Below are 18,907 nucleotides of genomic sequence, written 5' to 3'. Positions count from 1 at the left end.
TACATGTGGTTTCAGGTGATAATATCAAAAGATTCCGCTATAAGCTTAATATTATCAATGATCGTTCTCACTCTTCAGGAAACACCACTGGTACCTTGGACCGCTTCAAGAATAAGCTTTGAGTCCCCTTCCACCATGATCTTCTGGAGTCCCCTACACCTTGCCATCCAAAGTGCGTCCCTAAGAGCCAAACATTCCGCAACATTGATTGAAACCTCTCCCAAGCTTCTTGCCCCAGCTAACATCGGATCACCACTCTTTCCGGATGATGAAGCCCCAGCCGCTTCATTATTCTTGACTGAACCATCAAAGTTTAATTTGAAAACATTATCCCGGAGGGATCCATCTGATTAACTTCTCCTGATTCTTCCTAGGAATTACACCTCTTTTATTAGCATTATTATAATCACTTGTCAAATTAAAGGCTAAAGACACTACTTTAACAGGGAAAATCTTAACTTTATTAAAAATAACATTGTTCCTCGCTTTCCAGATCTGCCAACATATAATAAGAGCAAAGCTAAGGCTTGAAAGATTATCGCCGTCATCAGCATCCAGTGAGCCAAGCCACTCAAACAAAGAACACCAATTCTTCTAGTCTGGAGTTTATTTAGTAACTTATTCTTCGAGTCATCACTGAACATAGAATTTTGAACCCAAGTTGCGGATTTTACACTAAACCTACCATTAGCATTTAAGCCCCAACACAAGTAGTCATCCTTATCATAAAGAGGCAATGGAATACTACAAATCTTACTAATAACATCCTCATCTACAAACTCACTTAGCAAATCTCTATTCCAATTCCCATCGATAATGAAATGATTAACCTTTAGATCTAAATCAATTTGATTCACCTGGTCCACCGTGAGAAGGTTCTTTAGTGAGAAAGGAAAAACCCAATTTTGGGTCCAGAACGGAATGTCCTTGCCATTTCCCACCACCCATGGCGCACCTTTTTCAATAACAAGTCTAGCATTAAGAATGCCTTTCCAGGCGGCCGAGAAGTGCTGTCTCACTTTTGCATCCATAAAATTTTCTTTACAAAGATACTCTTGTTTAACTAATTGAACCTACCAATTCTGATCATCAGTCAGGACCTTTCAACCAAGTTTAGCTAAACAAGCGTTATTAAAGCAGTTGCTCTTTCTAATACCCAGGCCCCCATTCCCTTTTGGCTGACAAACTTTGTCCTAAGCAACAGGATTCATTTTACCTTCTTTCCCCTAAAGAAAGTTCCTGTTTTCTTTATCCAGCATTCTGGTGAACTTCTCAGGGCATTTGAAGCAAGACATCATATGGTTGGGTAAACCACTTAGATTAGCCTTAATTAAAGTAATTCTTCTCGCTCTCGAGAGTGTATTGGCTTTCCATCCTGCTAATTTGTTCTTAATTTTTAGTTCAACATCCTTTGTATTAACCGAATCTCTCCAACATATAATATTATTTATGCCCAGATACTTACCAATGGTTGTTTTGTGTTGAATTTGGATAATATTAGCAATTTCCACCGTACACTATTAATAGTATTCCCTGAGAAATAGAGAGAAGACTTACGGAAATTTATTTTTTGTCCAAAGGCAGAGGCAAACATGTTCAAAGTATTTAAGATATTTCTAGCAGCTCTTTTAGAGGCTTAGGCAAAAATAAGACAATCTTCTGCAAACATTAAATTGGAGATCTTAAACCCCAATGGTGAAGTTAAAAGCCCAACACTAGTTTTAGGCAATAAAGCCAAGTTATTAAAGTGTCTAATTAACGGCTCCATACACAAAATAAAAATATAGGGCGATAAGGGGTCGTCTTGTCTAATTCCCCTAGAGGGTCGGAAATAACCGTGGGCTTTACCATTAATCATAATTGACATAGATGTAGACGAGATACATTCCATAATTAGATTTATCCAGTGGGTATTCATCCCAAAATTTGCTAAAACTCCCCGAATATAATCCCGACTTAACATATCATAGGCCTTTTCTAGGTCTAGCTTGACTGCTATTGCTCCCTTACCTCTTTTTTTTTTTTTTTTTTTCCGTTTAAATGAAGATAAAATCTCATGAGCAATAAAAATATTATCATGTATAGATCTCTTCGGAGCAAAAGCTCCCTGATTATTTGAAATACATTTCTCTAAAATAGGCTTAAGCCTGTTCACCATCACTTTAGAAATAATTTTATACCACACATTACATAAACTAATAGGTCTGGAATTAGCCACTATTTCAGGATTACTTACCTTGGGATAAGAGCAATATTTGTATGATTAATTAATCTTAAGCTTGACCCATTCAAAAAGAAATCTTTCACAAGAGTGATAAGTTGATAACTGAATGCCCTACGATATCCCAACATTTTTGATAAAAGATCGCATGAAAACCATCCAGGCCAAGAGCCTTAAAAGCTCCAATACCCTTGGCAGCCTAAAAAATTTCATCATCACAGATTGGACAAGCAAAGCCAAGTTTTGGCTCTCCGTTATGCAGGCCTCAATAATACCAGTAAAGTTGGCCAGCGCATCATTACTTAGGTTAGACTGGGCAGTAAAACGCAGTTTGAAGTCCTGCACAAAAACCTGCTCCATGCCCTCCCCTTTCATCCACCAAAAGCCCTCAGAATCCTTAATTTTAAGGATCTCATTCCTCTTACGTCTAATATTAGTTACTGTTTGATTTTTTTTTTTGTGTTTTTATCCCCTAATTGGAGCCAATTAACTCTCACTTTGTGAGCCCACAAGAGTTCCTCATCATTGAGAGTTCTGTTCGGTTCATTTCTAATTCTTAATTCTTCAGTTAACAACCGGATATTATCTGGGTCACCCATGCCTTGCGATTGAACGTTATTCATTTCCTCAAAAAGCTTTTTTACTTTAACATGCACATTACCAAACACCTCTTTATTCCACCCCCTAATAAAAAATCTCAAGGCACCCAGGCACCCCCAAAGTTCATCATTGGGATTACCCTCCAACTCCGAGCTCCACGCTTTCTTAACAATATTAAAGAAATCAGGGTGATTAAGCCACATAGCCATAAACTTGAATTCACTCCTGCCAGTTATGCCAACGCTATTATTTGGGTAACAGTCTAAAAGTATAGGACTATGATCCGAGCCAAAAATTGGAAAATTATGAAGTTTAGCATTCGGAAATAAGTTTAACCAGGCTGTATTAATCACGGCTCTATCTAGTCTTTCAAAGATTAGTGTATTATCCTTATGCCCATTAGACCATGTGAAAGGAACCCCGGAGGCAGGAATCGAAACACGACCTCCCCTCATCAAGAAATCAACAAAATTCACCATATGATTATTGATTTTCCTAACACCCCCCCACCTATTCATGGGTACTCAAAATGTTGTTAAAATCTCCCATCAAAAGCCACGGCTGAGAATTAGTATTTATATCATATAAATTTAAAAGTTGCTCCCAAATTTGTAACTGTAAATACTTATGAGGATAAGCATAAATGAAAGTGCAAAGGAATTGAACACCCGTATTACTAATATGGAAACTGCAGTGGATAAATCTAGGAGAATAAGACAGTACATCAATACTAATATGCTGGCCATTCCAAAAGAGACAAAGCCCCCCGGCTTGTCCCTCCCCTTGAGCAAAAAACATAGAGCTGAACCACTTGCAAAAGACATTCCTAGACAACTTCTCTAGACCAGAACGAGTTTCCAAAACGCGCAAAAACATCTAAAATAACTAAATTAGACAGAAATTTAAATTCTTGGGAGCAGCCTCTCCATAAATGGGGGTAAGGCTAGCCGACATTCACCTCTCCCAAACCCTGCGTAAAGCGGGAGCCTTGTGCACTGGGTACGAGACAGAAATTTAAATTGCGGGGCAAAATCAGGTCTACCCCATCCCCTGCAGTTCCAAACTAAGCACTTCATCAATCCACGTCTTCCACCACAAAGCCTGATCCATTCTCATTACCACTGTTCCTTACCCTCTTCCTACTTCCTCCAATCTGCAGCAACTCCAAATTCTCCTCCCCAGCCTCCATAAACTCATCCTCTTCTTCAACAGCAGCCTTCCCCTTTCCATTGCTCGATTCACCAAACCGATTACGTCCCACTATTTCATCATCAACCAGAGCACAATCAGGTCTCCACTTAGACACCAAATCTTCTTTCGAAACCTAGGTTCTATTCTCTCTAACAACATTATCATACGATCGACCATCTCTCCTAGCCCCACTCCTTCCTTTGCTCGTAGACCTACTCTTCCTCGAAGCCACTGTAGTCCACCCTTCACTAGTAATTTCCTCACGAGCTCTAACCTGATCCCTTAACTCTAATTCTTCTTCATCCTTAGAGCAACTCCACTCATGGAGCCCTCCTCCTGGCAATCCACTATTGAATCCAGCATTTTGAACAGTAACTGCCTTTAATAAATAGTAACTGTCATTAATGAACAGTAATTACCATTTGCATCTTCACCCTTGGAGCCCTTCCCCTGGCTATAGGCAATAAAATATTAGTTTTTTATATTTGTTTAAATAATACAAAATAAAATTATTTGTAATTTCGGATAAGATTTTTTAAATCGTTCTCGTTGCGCCACGTGTCATTTTATAAAAAAAACAATTATTTAGTGATGGATTTCGATAAGATTTTTATCCAATGTCATCGTGCCACGTGTCGTTATCTTTTGAGAAAGATAGTCATTTTGTGGAAAAAAATTGGATTGAAACTTTGAGAGAAAGATAGGAATTTAATTGAAAGTAGTTGAGAAAATATGAAATTGTGGTGTAAGGTAGATGGAGAAGAAGTGGTATTTATAGAAAAATAAAAATAATTTTTTACAATTTTTTTGACAATTTTTTCGGATTTTTTACAATTTTTTTTAAATTTTTTATTCAAATAATTAATTTCTGCCGTTGGATTTTAAAAAATTTGAATTCCAATACTCCAGATTGTGCCACGTGTCATAACGGTAACTTTTTTAATTTTAAAACTATTTTCTTTTTTTTTTTAAATTTATAAAGTAGATTAATATCAACCGTTGATCTTAGATCGAACGGTTGATATAAAATTAGTTTTTTTTTTATTACCGTTGCAAATCGGACGGCTCGTATTAAAGAGCCGTTGGGATCGAACGGACCGTGGGAAGCCACGTGGCTTCCCAACGGTAACTGGCGCGCGGGCCACTTGCCTGAAATCCTGTCGGTCGACGCGCCCCTACTCGCGAGTGAGGGGCATGCGCCTGACACAAAAAAAATAAAAAAAAATAGTCCGGACCCAGGCCTGACGTCACGGGCCTCGGGCCACAGGCCTGTCAATTGCCCACCCCCTCTCACTCGGGCTCCCACCCTCACTCAGGCTCTCCATGGCTGGAGAAGAACCAACCGGCCCTTGGGCCCTTTCCTGCAGCTCGTCCCCCGAGCAAAGAGCATGGCTGGAGTTGCTCTTAGAGAGTGATTCTTCCCCCAATGTAGGTTGAGGGAACACCAGCATAACACCATCGAGTCATCTCACCCAAGTAGAGGGTTTGCGTATTACAATTGTCTTTCCAGCCCCTTCGCTTCCTATGATGCACGGATACGGAGATACGATACGACACGAAGATACGTCAAATTTAAAAAAATAAGGATACGATACGTCAGGGATACAGCAATTAAAAATATGTATAAATAAATAAATAAATAAAAATAAATATATCTAAAACATTATAAAATAAGCATTCAAATTTATTAGTATATTATAATATGCACATAAAGAGTAAGAGTTAATCCATTGTAAAGACAAAGTTATTATAATCTAAATATCCATACCACTATACAATAATATTATAATAACAGAAAAAGTTAAAAACAGAAAAGCAAAAGCCGTCAGATTTGAATAGACTATGGGGTAGTGGAATGGATGGGTACTATAATATTATATTATTGTCCTTGGGGAATCAGAATGTCTTGGAATGGGTATTATAATATAATTGTCTTCGAATGGGTTGAAACTTGAATTAGTAAAGCTGAGACTGGTGAAAACAACGAAAGCTCACCGGTCACCACTCACCAGGAGTTGCAGACAGAGATGAAGGAGACGACGGAGAGTTGTAGACGAAGAAGAGGGAGACGACGGTACAGTTGCAGATGGAGACGACGGGTCACGAAACAGTTGTAGATGACGGTCAATGGGGGTTTGTGAAAGTCTCCCAAGCAGAGTGATTTCTGAGAGGTAAATCTGAATTTTACTTTTTTTCTGATTATCCTTTGATTTTAGAGTGATTTCAGTTAGCTAAGTTCGATCAATCACGATTCTATGCGGATTTTTTGTGATTTTTTTTATTTTTTTTTCTGATTATCCTCCTATTTCAGTTTCAAATGTATCCGAAAAGTAGGATACATGTATCTGGACAATATGATACGCATATCTCATCAGTCCCAAACGTATTCTTTCACTCCAATACATATCGGATGTGTATCCACGCGTATCATCCGCGTATCCGTATCCTTAGAGTGTGAGATACGGGATACGGTGGCTTTCTCCCGTGTCCATGCATCGTAGTTCGCTTCAAACCTCAGCATTATTTAACCTCCCTTTTAAAAACCCTTTATCACCTGGACATTTCAACCAATCCCAGCAAGCGCATTCCAATGAGATGGCACCAAAGCCAAGGTGATTACGCCACCTTTCAAGAAACCAAAGCCACCAAAGAAGAAGAAACGATTGTCCCTTACCCTCAAAAACCCCAAACCCAGCAATAATACACTGTGCTACACCCTTTTCAGAAACCCAAAACTTTCCCGAAGAGGAGAATTCTCCCCCCTTTGCCCCCAAAGCGCGCTCAATCATTATCCTACGCCCTATTAACCAACTAATTAGCCAACTAGATAGCCTAGGGAGGGTCAATAGCACGAGATTGGAAACCCCCAAACGAAACCCTCGATCAAGACTTGAGCGCCCTCTCTTTCCCCTATCGACTCTCATCTCTCATCTGGTCGTTTCTTTCTTTATTCTGCTCTCTGTTATTTTGTTTTTCTGTTAGTTATTTTCCTTTTAGTTTTTCTTTTCATGTTTTTCCATAGTTTAGTTTATCTTAGTTCCAGTTTTTTTAGTTTATTCTTTCTTTTACTGTGGTGAATTTTTTTTATTTTTTATTTTGATAAAAGAGTCTAAAGCAGAAGTCCAAGAATAATGAGTCCCTTTATTCTCTTTGTTGACAACAAGGTAAGGTCAAACTCTCACGTCCAATGCCCACTTCTAATTTTTTAGAAAATTTGTTTGACCCAACTAGAGGCCAAAAAAGCTAATTGTTTAGAGAGAATATCAGAGTCTACAATTTCATGTTTGCATTTACTTCAATAAGAGCTAAAGTTGATCACACAGTTAACAATCAGTCAGGCCCTTACATTTATTCTTTCTTTTCCACATCTTGAGGACAATGTGTGATTTAAGTTTGGAGGTGGGAAATAAATTTTTTTTAATTTTTAATTTTTTGTGTCAGTTAAAAATTTTCGTTTTTAAGTTAATATTCGTAGATTATTTTAAATGTTAGAACAAATGGACATGGTGAAGATTAATCTCACAATAGAGTCGTTTCTATTTATCGTTGCTTAGACACTAATTCATGAATTGTACTTTGAACTTTGCACATTCACACCAACATGGTTTGTGGGGAGTGAGATTGAAATACTTACTTTTTGTCTAAGTGTATTTTAATTTTTGTTCTATATATAAGATAAAGTTAATATGTGTTATAAGGTAATAATTGTTCCACCTGATGCTTTGCCTAGTAATCGGGCCAGTCCTGCCTAATTAGCAGTGATTCTCACGTCAAACGGTAGAGTTTTGGCATGGGGCAGGGTGGTTAGTTGGTTTCGTAGCCTTTCCAACTCAAGTTAATAAGTCCTTAGGGGTGTTCTACACCTAGTGCCCTAAAGCCCTAGTGGTTTGGGAGTTATTGACTTAAAGCTCGCTACATGGGTTGGATCGAAAGCTTAAGGGAATCGATATTGCACGACCACTACTATTACTGAAAAAAAAAGAAGAGAAAAAGTTCGAAAAGAAAAAAACAAATGATTATATAAGTGTGTGAACAATTAAATAAAAGGGATGAGAGGTAAGAGTTTTAGTCGAGTCTCCTTAACTATGATGGTTCACTTTATACCGAAGGAAGTTTGTGAATTCTTTTCTAATTGATTCTAAATAGCTTAGACTCTGTGGTGGGATTAGTTGGATCTTTTGAAAAGATGTTCTAGTTTTTAAAATTTGCTATGGATTGCAACTTGAAGGTGGAAGCTTTGTCTTGGTTAAGTTTTAGCTACGTGTCTAGTTTGTTAAGTTTTTATTTTTGTTTGGGTCTTGTTTTGCTTGAGAACAAGCAAAAAGCTAAGTTTGGGGGTATTTTGATGAGTGAATTTTATATTATATATTTAACCCTACTCTTAGTATATTTTGGTTAATATTTCGGAAGAATTTTGATACTTTGAATTGTATTTCTAATATAGAACTTTCGACTTCCTCTGGAGTGAAACGTGGTCAAATGGACGAATTTTGGAGTAATTCCAGTTGGAGGACGTTCGTGAGTCACTTAGCTTGATTGTATCAAAATATCAGATTTTTCCACTAAGCGGTTATTTTCTGGCAATAAAATAAATAGTGATTTGCAGTGCTAGAAGATGACTTTTCTGGGCTTGAATTGCATTTTTGGAGTCTAAGATGACCTCTGATGTATTCGTGGCATATTGGAGATGTGTTTAGAACGTTCTTATCTTTAAAACAAACTATCTTGGGCCGGATTTGAAGGAGATGTGAGGCTAAAATGTGACTGGACAATTTCTGTGCAGATTCTCCTATTAGAACTCTATTTTCTAATTTATTTAATTATTATTTAGTTTCCTAGTTGGAATAAGAATAAAAGACTACATTTTAGGGTTTGTGCGATGACAAAGAAGAATATATTGCTTTTGCCGTCCACAATTTTTCTCTACGTTTTCTTTTATGCAACTTTGGAGACAGAGAGTAATTGCTAGGGTTCTTAGAGATTCTCTATTTTAAGGTGTTTTCATTCCTCTTCTTCTTAATAATATTTTTTATGATTTTAATTATGAATATGCGTAACTAATTCGTTTTGCTAGGATGAAGCCTTGAGCCTTAGCATGAATATGTGATTTTTATTTAATTGCTTATTATTGATTGCAGTACTTTGAATTATTGATCACTATGATTAAAACTGACACACCTTGACTCGGAATGTCCACTAGGACCCCGAATCGAGCTGTGCTGGCCGACACCTAGAAGGTGACGAAGCCATAAAGTATGGTGATGCGGAAAAAGATGAATAATTTTAAATCTAAAAGTGCCTAAATACAAGAGTGCGCGGTGAGCGGGTCTGAACCCATTTCACACATGATACAGAGCATAGGTATAGTACAGTAAAGTAAGATAATGGTTATGCCATAAGAAGACATCTGTGCTGAAAAGTGCCACGAATCCTCGTCGATACAGAACTCTGCTGCTAGAACCTGGAGGGGTGTAAAAATAGAAAATGTGAGTGAGTGAAACAAAACTTTTCAAATCACTTTCAATTACCAAAGGCAGTAGCCCATCGCCGTAACACCTATATAATTTCCTAGAAAATAACAGGTGACTATAACTCAAAACTGTTTGTACCATACTTGACCAATCCCGAAACTACCGAGCACCGGCCAACGCTATACTGTCAAGGACCCAGAAGAGTTCCCCTCCGACCAGGAGGCCAATCACTACTCGACACGTGTCAAGATTAGAAGCCAATCAGAGCGCAGCACGTGTCGACATCAAGAACCAATCATAACATGACACATGTCAATGTGACAAAGCTACAAGTTTTTCTATAAATAGGGGTCATTCCCCCACAATATTGGCTAATGCCATTTGTGTTAAATCATTCACAAGAACTCACTAAATTGAGAGCTTGATCCTTTGTACTTGTGTAAGCCCTTCACTACTAATAAGAACTCCTCTACTCCGTGGACGTAGCCAATCTGGGTGAACCACGTACATCCTGTGTTTGCTTCTCTGTCTCTATTCATTTACGTACTTATCCTCACTAGTGACCGAAGCAACCAAGCGAAGGTCACAAAACCTGATACTTTCTGTTGTACCAAAGTCTTCGCTGATTTTGTGCATCAACATTTGGCGCCGTCTGTGGGAAACGACACTTATTCCTACTCTCTTCAGCTGTGTCAAGCTGGTTTCTATCATTCGTACACTTTCTTTTGATCAGGCATCCCTCTCCAACATGGGAAGCAAAGGAAGCCACAGCACACAGAATGACACCCCCTAGCACATAGTGCGAAACAACGAAAGAAGGAAGGAAAACGAGTTCTTCTTCAAGCTAAAGTCGATGAGTTGGAAGCTCAGAACAACAAGATAGCAATGAGGAATGAGGTCCTCCAGGAGCAATATGAGAAGCTCTTCGAGACACTCCACGAAGCTAGGCAAGCTCAGACACACGAGCTTGTTGCCCCCGTAGAAGTCAACCATCAACTGGGTGCCCTCCAACATGGAGGGTCACATGCATTCGACATAGATATCCCTGATAGGGAATAGATTACCCCTCGACTTGATAATCAACATGAGGCTTCTCTTAACCCAGTTGCTTCGACCCGAACCATGAGAAGTGGAGGGAGACACCTCTTTGCTGAAGGGGCAGAAGGATCGAAAGCCGTCTTTCGCGATTGTCGGGATTTCCTGAAGCAACGTCGAGAGAATTCCATCCATATAAGCTCAAAGATTAATGACCCAAGGATTTCTGAGAGACTCGGTCCCCTGCCACGGCCCGAGCCGGCCACCAATTTGAGGAAGGGGCAACAAGTCCTAGAGAGACATGAGGGTACAGGGGACTCAGAGGTGTTCCGACAGACATACCCTGGAAGCCAGTACAACGAGTCCAGGGAAAAATCACATGCCCTTGATCAAACCTTCCTAATTCCAAGAGGAGATGGAGATTTACGAAAGAAAGCTCTAGTGGCACATAACTCCTCTCAGGACCCCCTTGTCCTACAACTTCTTGAGGAAGTAAACAAGTTGAAGGCTGAACGTCAGGCTGAAATACCTGACTGGAACCAACCCAGGCCTGGCCCTCTTACAAGGAGGATCCTCAACACCCCCCTTCAAGCAAAGACAAAGCAAAAGCTTGGCTTGCAACTTTATACTGGAAAAGAGGACCCGATTGAGCACCTTAACCTCTTTGAGTCCACCATGGCATACCGGATGCACACCGACGAAGAGCGATGTCTTCTCTTCCCCTCCACCCTCTCTGGCGGAGCTCTAAATTGGTATTGTCGTCTTACACCTGAGACGGTAGACTCATTTGAGGAATTGAGGAAACTATTTGTTTCCCAACACATTTTCCAAACCGATCGCTTGCACTCTGCAGATGACCTGTACACTATCCGCCAGAAGCCAGACGAGTCATTACGTATGTATGCTGGCCGCTTCAACCATGAATACTCCCGGTGTGCCGAGGCAGACGACAAGACTGCCCTCAAAGCCTTCACGGCAGGCCTACGTGATTGTTTCTTTAAATACATGATCAATGCCAATACTTGGAAGACTTACTCTGAGGTGATGGCGCAGGCTTATAACCATGCCTCTGCCGAGGCAAAGACATATCAGGAGAAACCCCCTACAACCATCCTTTATCAACAAGTGGGAGGTGGAAGCCAGACTCACCTAAATGAGAAGACCTCGACTTTCCAAACAGCAGTGGCACCTCCCCATGCCTTGCATAATGCTTCGCCGAATCAACAGACATATCAATTTCAAGGCAAGAGGAAGGATTTCCATCCTCACCACTCTCATTTCAGTAAAAAGAGTAAGGGACACTATCTCGATAACCAAGGGTATCGCCACAATAACGCTCGCCCCCAGGCAGTCAATGCAGTGGGTCAAACCCACGTCAAGATACCCCCTACCCCAAGGTATGAGACATACACGCCCTTGAATGCCACATGCGCGGCCATTTACCCCAGCATAGCTCACCTGATACCAAAGCCAAAGCCGAGGCACCCAGATTACACGCCCCCGAATAACGTGGGCATGTTTTGTTGCTACCATGAGCATAACGGCCATGATAGCGAGAAATGTATCATCCTCCGTGATCGTATTGAAGCTTTGGCACGAGAAGGAAAAATTGATCAATTCCTCCTTCACCCTCAAAGGGATAACCGTAACCAACGCCAGGTGAATGTTATATATTCCATAAGCGGCGGCACACCCATATCTGAATCTTCCAATAGGGCCATGAAAAACAGTGAACGAATTCTGAGGCCTGGTCACCAAGTGTTTCACGTGGAAGACATCAGGGGAGGGAAGTATCAAAAGCCTAACTGGGATCCGATATGTTTCTACCCTGAGGAAGAAAGAGGCATCATCTACCCTCATAACGACCCATTGATCGTGGAGGCTCACATAGCCAACTTTGATGTTCGACGAATCCTCGTAGACACAGGGGCTTCGGTCAATATCATGTTTGCCGAAGCTTTCAGGGCACTCAGTGTAGCTGAACACTTGCTCGATCGCTCGATTTCTCCTCTGATAAGCTTCTCCGGTGATATTGTGCAACCCTTAGGGAGCATACATTTACCCTTTACTATTGGTACATGCCCTTACACGGCTACCATTACCACTAACTTCCTAGTGGTTGACTGCCCAACGGCATACAATGTCATCTTTGGGCGCACAGGCATCAATGATCTCAAGGCTATGGTATCCACGTATATGCTGTTGATGAAATTTCCAACCCCCTATGGCAACGGCTACATCAGAGGAGATCAGCTTAGTGCACGATCATGTTACAACACTTCAGTTAAGCAACAACACTTGCCCGGACCCAAGGAAACCCTGTCTGTACATGACCAAGTCACAAAGACCAGCCTAGATGAAGCGAACTTGGATCTTCCTGATAGCAACAATCAACCCGATGATCCTCGAGATGACTCTTTCACCCAGCAAGCCCAACCTGCTGAAGAGTTGGAGAATGTACCTATCTCAAGAGATTATCCAGATCGCATGGTGAAGATTGGCACCACATTGTCACCACCCCTTCGGTTAGCATTGATATCTTTTTTGAAAGAGAACACTGAAGTCTTCGCCTGGTCATACGAGGACATGCCAGACATCTCTCCCGATGTCATCTGTCATCGTTTGAGTATTGACCCCAAGATCAAGCCGGTGAGACAGAAGCGAAGATCTTATGACGCTGAACGATACGAGGCAATGAAAGTAGAAGTTGAAAAACTCAAAGGCATAGGCTTTGTCCGCGAAGTCAATTACCCGACATGGGTAGCAAATGTGGTCATTGTTAAGAAAAATCCGACCAAAGAAAGTCTTTTGCTTCAAAAGGTCTTGTGGAGAATGTGTGTTGACTACACCGACCTAAACAAAGGGTGTCCGAAAGATAGCTTCCCTCTTCCTCTTATTGACAGACTTATAGACTCTACGGCCGGGTGTGAACTCCTGAGCTTCATGGATGCTTACTCAGGATACAACCAAATCCTCATGAACCCTTCGGATCAAGAACACACAGCCTTCACTACCGACAGAGGACTATACTGCTATAAAGTCATGCCTTTCGGCCTAAAGAATGCAGGAGCGACTTATCAGAGACTAGTCAACTCAATGTTCGCCGAGCAGATTGGGAAGAGCATGGAAGTTTACGTTGATGATATGTTAGTCAAGAGCAAACATGCTGACCAACACATCACCAACCTATCTGAAACTTTCACTATTTTGAAGAGGTATCGAATGAGGTTAAACCCCAACAAATGTGCCTTCGGCGTAAGCTCTGGCAAATTCTTAGGTTTCATGATTAGCCAACGAGGCATTGAAGCTAATCCCGAGAAGATCAAAGCAATCCTCGACATGAAGGAACCGGTAACTTCAAAGGACATCCAGAGCCTTACTGGCAAGGTGGCAGCCTTAACCAGGTTCATTTCTAAGGCCACAGACAAATGTGCTCCCTTTTTTAAAGCACTTAAGGGAAGTAGGAAGTACATTACATGGACTGATGAATGTGCCGAGGCATTCAAAAACCTCAAGGAGTATATGAGTAAAGCCCATCTACTCTCCAAGCCCGAGGTAGGAGACATTCTCATTATCTACCTATCGGTATCAGCTTCAGCCGTAAGTTCCGTTCTCATTCGAAAGGATGGGAATATTGAGCGACCTGTCTACTACGCTAGCAAAGCCTTACAAGATGCGGAGACACGGTACTCTAACATTGAGAAATTGGCTCTGGCATTGGTCATGTCTGCTCGGAAACTTCGCCCTTATTTCCAAGCACACGCCATCATCGTGCTTACCAATCACCCTCTTCGACAGATACTCCAGAGTCCTGACACGTCTGGGCGAATGATCAAATGGGCGATAGCATTGGGTGAGTTTGACATCTCCTACCAACCAAAACCAGCCGAAAAAGGTTAAGCAGTAGCAGATTTCATCGCCGACTTCACATATCCTGTTGACATTGCTTCTACACCTGAAGCAGTAGCTTCATTACCATCGGAAGCTCAGAAAGTAGAATCAACGACCTCAGCATGGAGTCTGTATGTTGATGGCTCATCCAACCAACAGGGCTGTGGAGCGGGACTAGTCTTGACTACGCCCGACAAAGTAGCAATGGATTATGCTCTTCGTTTCAAATTCAAGGCATCAAACAATGAGGCCGAGTATGAAGCCCTTCTAGCAGGATTACGTTTGGCCAAACACCTCGGGGTTAAACAAATTGATATTTTCAGTGACTCCCAATTAGTGGTCAACCAGGTTACCAACAACTTTGATGCTAAGGACAGCTCCATGGCAGCATATCTTGCGCAAACATAACTTTTGCTCAAGCACTTCCACTACCAGATCACCCAAGTTCCTCGAGCGGCAAACAGTCATGCAGACGCCCTGGCTCGCCTCGCCTCAGCTGTGGAAGACAAGATTGGAAGAAAAATTCATGTCGAACTGTTGGCAACACCAAGCACCATGGCCGCAAAAGTATGCAACTTACAACAGGGGGATAGTTGGATCACCCCGATCTATAATTTCCTTGCTCATGGCATCCTCCCAAATGATAAAGTCCAGGCTAAGCAAATTCGATACAAGTCTACCCGCTACCTGATCATCAATGATCAACTCTATAAGCGAGGTTTTAGCCTGCCATACTTAAGTTGTCTTACGCCTGCCGAGGCGGAAATCGTCCTTCGGGAAATACATGAGGGAGTCTGTGGAGATCATGCTGGATCTCGGTCCCTAGCACACAAGACTTTTCGCCAAGGATATTACTGGCCAACACTCCACCAGGATGCCATCAAAGTATCCCGCTCATGTGACAAATGTCAACGATATGCGGCTATTCCTCATTCCCCTCCAGAGCCTCTTACTCCTATGATCAGCCCTTGGCCCTTCGCCCAGTGGGGACTTGATTTGATCGGCCCAATGCCGGCAGGGAAGGGCAAAGTCTGTTTCGCAGTCGTTGCAGTGGACTACTTCACAAAGTGGGCCGAAGTAGAACCCTTGGCAACCATTACTGAGGCAAAGATAGAAGACTTCGTGTGGAAGAACATCCTTTGTAGATTCGGCATTCCCAATGCGATAGTCACTGACAATGGGCGACAGTTTGACAACAAGAGGTTCAGGTTGTTCTGCTCTAAGTTCAACATCAACTTATGCTTTGCCTCTCCAGCTCATCCCCAGTCTAATGGACAAGTTGAGGCCATCAACAAAATAATCAAGCGCACTTTGAAAACCAGCTTGGACAAAGCTAAAGGCTGTTGGCCAGAATTTGTACCCCAAGTTCTTTGGTCATATCGCACTTCATATCGGACTTCAACAGGAGAAACTCCATTCTCACTTGCCTTTGGCACAGAGGCGGTTGTCCCTGTTGAGCTCGAGCAAGCAACATTCCGAGTCCAGAACTACATTCAAAGTGAAAATGACAAACAACTCACCCTCAACTTGGATTTAGTCGAGGAACACAGAAACCAAGCTCACTTGAGGAATGTCGCCTACAAGCAGCGCATCTCCAACTATTATGACTCTAGGGTCAAGCCTCGTTCTTTCAAAATAGGAGACTGGGTCTTAAAGAAAAGATTACTCTGCGACAGAGTCCCGAGTGAAGGCACACTTAGTCCAAACTGGGATGGACCGTATGAAGTCATTGGCATCAGTCGCCCTGGCTCTTACACACTTAGAAGCTCCGATGGCAAGACCCTTGGCCATCCATGGAACGCTGATCACTTGAAGTACTACTACAAATAGACTCACGATGTACAAGTGTTGAGCTATAGCGGTTCGGCATCCTATGTAATGAAGGCCATTTGGCAATGAATTCAATAAAGAGGTAATTTAGCCAACTCAGCCCTCACTCTTTTACATTCATAGCAAGCGATGCCGGAACCCTTCTCAATCAGAAAGCAATCCGTCTTCCACAGTCACTACAAAACAAGCAAATGAAGACCGTGTCAAGCGCCAAAAAAGAAAAAAAAAAAAAAAAAAAAAAACAGCTTCATCCAAAAAGCTTCACCCGAAAAGCTTCACCTCCAAAGCTTCACCCACAAAGCTTCACCTAAAAAGCTTCACCCAAAAAGCTTCACCCGAAAAGCTTCACCTCCAAAGCTTCACCCACAAAGCTTCACCTAAAAAGCTTCACCCACAAAGCTTCACCCAAAAAAAAAACTTCACCCGAAAAGCTTCACTTAAAAAAGCTTCACCTACAAAGCTTCACCTAAAAAAGCTTCACCTAGAAAGCTCCCTCTACATACTTTCACCATCAAAGCTTCACCATCAAAGCTTCACCTAGAAAGCTTCATCTACAAAGCTTCATCTACAAAGCTTCACCATCAAAGCTTCACCTAGAAAGCTTCAACACCAAAGCTTCACCTACAAAGCTTCAACACAAAACCTTGCTCCAAATAAACAAATTTTGTTCACAAAACCCAAGATGCCCTTGAACTTGTACAAAAACACTTGGGTAAACATAAACATTTTTTGTTTTACACCCACAAGGGCCCAAAATTTTCCTTCTTATTTATTCACTTATATATGTTCCCAAACATATTATAATAGATCCAACAACAAGCCAAAGTCCCAAGTTTCATAATGGACAAAAGTACAAGCAATTCATCAATAATGAAGGTGCTACAAAAATTGGAATCTGCCCCAAAATAGAAATCCAACCCAAGAGACTTTTTCTCTCTCTCCCTCTTCCGCCTCCTTTCATCTATCAAATTTCTGCAACCTCTGCTCTTCTCCAATGGAGCTGAATTTTAGACACCCTATAGTTCTTGAGCATATGAACAACTTTCAAGAAGGAACCATTTCTGTTTGAGCGACGGAAATTACAGTGTTGAAGCTCCAAACATGATAGTCGGCTTCTTGCAGATTTCGAAGCTGTTGTGATGTTTCGAAGATCTGGAAATATTTAACCGTTAGTTCATCCTGAATTTTTGATATGTTATGAAAGAGTCGATGAGGAACAACTTCAATGAAGAAAGCATACCGATCTGAACAAGAGAAAATGGAGTTTCGAAGCTCACAACAAATCTGACGGGTTGACAGAAAAATAATAACCAGTCATTCATCATACCTGGATTTCTGGAGTTATACTGCTCCGAGGGATCTCAAATTTGGATATGTTGTAGTTCACAATCTGAGGAACAACTTCAATGAAGAAAGCATTCTGATCTGAGCAAGAGAAAATAGAGTTTCAAAGCTCACAACAAATCTGACGGGTTGACAGAAAAATAATAACCAGTCATTCATCATACCTGGATTTCTGGAGTTATACTGCTCCGAGGGATCTCAAATTTGGATATGTTGTAGTTCACAAGCTGAGGAACAACTTCAATGAAGAAAGCATGATGATCTGAGCAAGAGAAAATAGAGTTTCAAAGCTCACAACAAATCTGACGGGTTGACAGAAAAATAATAACCAGTCATTCATCATACCTGGATTTCTGGAGTTATACTGCTCCGAGGGATCTCAAATTTGGATATGTTGTAGTTCACAAGTTAAGGAACAACTTCGATGAAGAAAGTATGTTGATCTGAACAAGAGAAAATGGAGTTTCGAAGCTCACAACAAGTCTGACGGATTAACAGAACATTGATGAACAGTTACTCATCATACTTGAATTTCTGAAGTTGTACTACTCCGATGGATCTCAAATTTGGATATATTGTAGTTCACAAGATAAGGAAAAACTTTCATGAAGACGACTTTGCAATCTGAGCTATAGAGAAAGGTGTTATCTTGCATCCACTCAGGCTGATTAGTGGAAACGAAAAGCAATTCCACCAAAGAAAAGATGAAAAAGAGAGAAAAGCTACTAATTGCACTTGATCTTGTCTAGTCAATAGCATGCAGCATCAAACACACAAAAGTTGGAAATATTTTTAGATAAAGCATATACGAATGTGTGACATCGAAACAAGGATTCGTTACTTTGACAAATTAGTAACACGCGAGACACCTCATTCGGCAACTCTCTTCGCCTGAAGACTTGGGGGACTCCCACCATATGCTACTGCACCTTGATACTCGGCAGTCTCACAACCACTCAGTGACTTGGATTTTTCAAGTCTCCAACCGAGAAGTTTTCCTCACTCGGGAAATTAAGGGAACACTACCTCAAACTACATGCTTCACTCACAAAGCTTCAACAATACAGGTTTCAACAAAAGCAAAAATTCAAAGAACTTTATGAAGAAGGCTTTGGTGTATTTAACACAATATGTTGAAATGAAGCAAAGCTTATTTATTAATATTTTCGATAAGCCACAAATATGTACATATACATGAGTCAAAATAAACAAACAAAAGGGAGCCTTCACAAAGGTTGCTTAGGGGAAGTCTCAGCAGTCGGTAGAGCCCCAGAAAGAGAAAGCACCGGAGGGTGGTTATCCGGAGCCTCAGTACTTGACAAAA

General features: G+C 41.1%; 1 long non-coding RNA gene across 1 annotated transcript; it reads right to left on the bottom strand.

Annotated features, from left to right (window-relative positions):
• Positions 1–16,986: 16,986 nt before the first annotated feature.
• Positions 16,987–18,415, bottom strand: LOC126617797 (uncharacterized). The gene is made up of 4 exons (XR_007621537.1): positions 17,929–18,415; positions 17,748–17,845; positions 17,567–17,664; positions 16,987–17,391 (listed from the first exon to the last, which is right to left on the bottom strand). It is a non-coding gene; the product is annotated as an uncharacterized LOC126617797 (long non-coding RNA).
• Between the last annotated feature and the right edge of the window lie 492 nt (positions 18,416–18,907).

Source organism: Malus sylvestris, chromosome 4, assembly GCF_916048215.2.
Source record: "Malus sylvestris chromosome 4, drMalSylv7.2, whole genome shotgun sequence".
NCBI lineage: Eukaryota > Viridiplantae > Streptophyta > Magnoliopsida > Rosales > Rosaceae > Malus > Malus sylvestris.
Note: the sequence above shows the minus strand (reverse complement) of the source record. Positions and strands in the feature narration are given on the sequence as shown.